Raw genomic sequence first — 3,393 nt, 5'->3', positions numbered from 1 at the left:
ACTTGCCTGGTATTAGACTAAGCCCTGAGCTCTGAGCAGGAAGAATCCCATGCCAAGGACGTGATCGGTTTGTCCCGAGCCCAGAGCAAGTCTGTATTTCTGCACCTTCTTCGAATGTGAGCCCTTGCTTTAGAGGGTAGGAGCCCAGGAACATCTCCAGATGAGTGACTGTGTTCGTGTGGCCAAGCCTCTGTCTCCTCCCGAAGGAGAGGCAGCTTTGGTCCCAATCTCACTGCTTTTTCACATCTCGGTCCTGATAGTCCATGGTTTCTGGGGGGCAGGGACGAGGTCTTGTTCAGCTCTTCACCCCAGCATCCGTTCCTGGGAGCACTCAATGAGTATCTATCTGCTTAGTCAGACAGAAGGACGACACAGGCAGGTGATGGTAACCCACACAGACTGGGAGATGCCACTGGGGCTGCCCTGACAGACAGATGCAGACAGAAGAAAAGTAACGGACAGATGGCTGAAGATTAGGGGTCCAAATACCCAGAAATCTACCCTTCTTGAGGAGGAAATTGAATCTCCTTAAAGGCTACACAGTGAATTAAGAACAATACATTTTGTTAAAGGGTGACTAATCCTCCTGCCTGCAGTGATCACTCCCCAAAACAGAAGAAAACAAGACAACTTGCTAGAAAGTTGGGGTGGGGAGGTACAGGCTGGTATAAAACATTGTTGGGACCGACAAGGTCTTTGTCTCTTCTGAGTCTTTCAGTTATTTCTCCCACCCACAAACTGTTCTGAGGCACACGAACAGAATTTCTCTTCGTGGTGTTGCAACACAGGTCATGACAAAACCTCTCCTGGACCCCAGAGTGACGCTTCAAGTATCACACGCCTGATGTCCCGCATTTAAAATTCCTCATCAGAAGTCCTTCCCTCCACCCTGACATCCCAGACACAGCTCTCAGCCCTTCAGCCCTGCTTGCCTTGCGTCCCCACAGCTCAGCTCAGACAGATGAAGTGCTGGATAAAACCTCTCAGTGCACAGGGCAGGACCTTGTCTTTGTGTCTCATAAAATGCTGTGTACACCTGCAGTGCTTTGTAAATAATAAATGGCCATAATAAAGACGCTGCCTCTTCGAGGTCAGGAGCACATGTTTGCAGAAAAACAGCCACCCACCGGGTCCGGCCCTGCCTGATGCAGCTATCGCCACGGCCCGAAGATGCACTGCCTGGAGATTTCCAAAGGGACGTGTGGCCCGGAAACTTGGGGTTCTGAACAGTATAAAAGGCAAACGCCAGGATTCCTTGGCCAAGGGAGGTCAGGGAGCAGCCTGCTGACACACTATGTACTAGAAAAATAAACACACCATGGAAATAAATGCAAGATGTCGTTATTCAAGTTTTATTGTCCTGCTTAGTCTGGGCTTTACAAATTACAATAGCACAGACCTTTTTGGCCAAGTACATAATAATAATTTAGTATCGAAAGAAAGATTGACTGGTAATAACAGGTATTATTACTATAATAATGACTTGCCAACTTAGTACAAAGGAGAAGGGAGACCTCTTTCCAAAGGGGTGAGCAAACTCAAGGAGGCTCTCATTAGGGGCTATGGCAAGGGCAGGGACACGGTTAACACCTGGCCACTCACTATGGTGACCCCACGCCACTGACACCCGGAACAGGTAGGATAAAACACTAGCTACACCCCCCTGGTCTCTCACTGCAGCTAAGACATGACAGTCCATCTTTTGGAAAATGTGCAGCTAAACTCTCCCTTCCTTATCTCCTGTTGCAGGGCATTATGAGGGCAAGTAAAGCTCTGTTGTGATGTGCCCATCTATTAGATATTTTAGCTGCAGAAACTCAGAGCACGTTCATAATAATAGCGTGTACTTGGGAAAGAAAGACACCAAGATAAGTGTCAGGCACGGTGCAACCAACAGCTCACGCAATCCTCCCCACCCACCCCACGAAGTAAATCCTGCATTATCCTTGAGACTTGTGAACTGAGGCTCGGGGTCTAGGCCCAGTGTAGTTGGGATTCAAACAGTCTTGTACTTGAACCCGGAGCCCAAGGTCTCAACAACTATGATCTACTACTTCTACTGCAAGTTGGGAAATTTTCAGTGGAAATGTTCACCTCTAGTCAGAAGGGAATAACTTGCAATCATCCAAACTGATGGAAAGGACAGGGGTGGTAACCCTGACTATGCAGGAAGTCATTGAGATTTGGCTCCGGACCACCTAACTGGGATAGTTTATAGCAGATTTGCTTCTGAATGATGTTTTTCCATGGCAAGTATTAAAAATAGCCCCTGGTCTCTGAGAATACTCTGAGTGGAAGAGGCAATGACTCTGAAGGGGGTGGGGTGGGGGACAGAAATGAGGAACTGCTGTGGCATGAAAATTTTATCCCACATAATCCGCAAAGCTGATCATCAAAGTTGATTAGATTTGCTCTTTCTAATTAGGAGAGCTGTATGGTTGTAGCTCCTCCATACCACTGAGACTTTGTTTAAAAAAAAAATTCTTAATCTTTAAATGAGAAAAGTGGAGGGAAATTAGAAGGATAGATGCTTCAAGGTTCTTTTGTCTTGGCCTGACCATCTGCCTTAGACTCGATTTATTCCAGATTGCAAGTTCCATGAGCCATAGTAATGAGCAGGCAGGGAGAAGTTCTCAGTCCAAGGCTTGTTCTGGACTAAAGCTACTGCCTCACCAACAACTCACTCACTAATTTTTTTTTTTTTTTTTTTAAGAGACAGAGCACGAGTGGGGAAGAGGGGCAAAAGGAGAAAGAGAGAGAATCTTTTTTTCTTTTTTAATGTTTATTGATTTATTTTGAGAGAGGGACAGCACGAGCAGAGGTAGGGGCAGAGAGACAGGGGGACAGAGAATCCCAAGCAGGCTTTGTATTCACAGCGAATAACCCCACGTGGGGCTTGAACCCACAAACCATGAGATCATGACCTGAGCCGAAATCAAGAGTCGGATGCTCAACTGACTGAGCCACCCAGGCGCCCCGGGAGAGAGACTTTTAAGCAGACTCCATGCTCAGCACAGAGTCTGATATGGGGCTCGATCCCACAGCTCTGGGATCATGACCCGAGCCAAAATTTAGAGTTGGACGCTCAACCAACTGAGCCACCCAGGCAGCCCGGGAGAACTTTTTAAAAACCAATGCTAACAATGCGGCGGTTTCAGTTTCCTTTGGTTTGTTTTAAAATTAAATATTTTACAGTCGGTTGAGCGTCCAACTTCGGCTCAGGTCACGATCTCACGGTTCGTGGGTTCGAGCCCCGCGTCAGGCTCTGGGCTGATGGCTCGGAGCCTGGAGCCTGCTTCCGATTCTGTGTCTCCCTCTCTCTCTGCCCCTCCCCCGTTCATGCTCTGTCTCTCTCTGTTTCAAAAATAAATAAACATTAAAAAAAATTTTTTT

Source organism: Panthera onca, chromosome C1 (genome assembly GCF_046562875.1).
Source record: "Panthera onca isolate mPanOnc1 chromosome C1, mPanOnc1 haplotype 2, whole genome shotgun sequence".
Lineage (NCBI taxonomy): Eukaryota > Metazoa > Chordata > Mammalia > Carnivora > Felidae > Panthera > Panthera onca.
The sequence above is the reverse complement of the archived record's forward strand: the minus strand, read 5'-3'. Positions refer to the sequence as shown.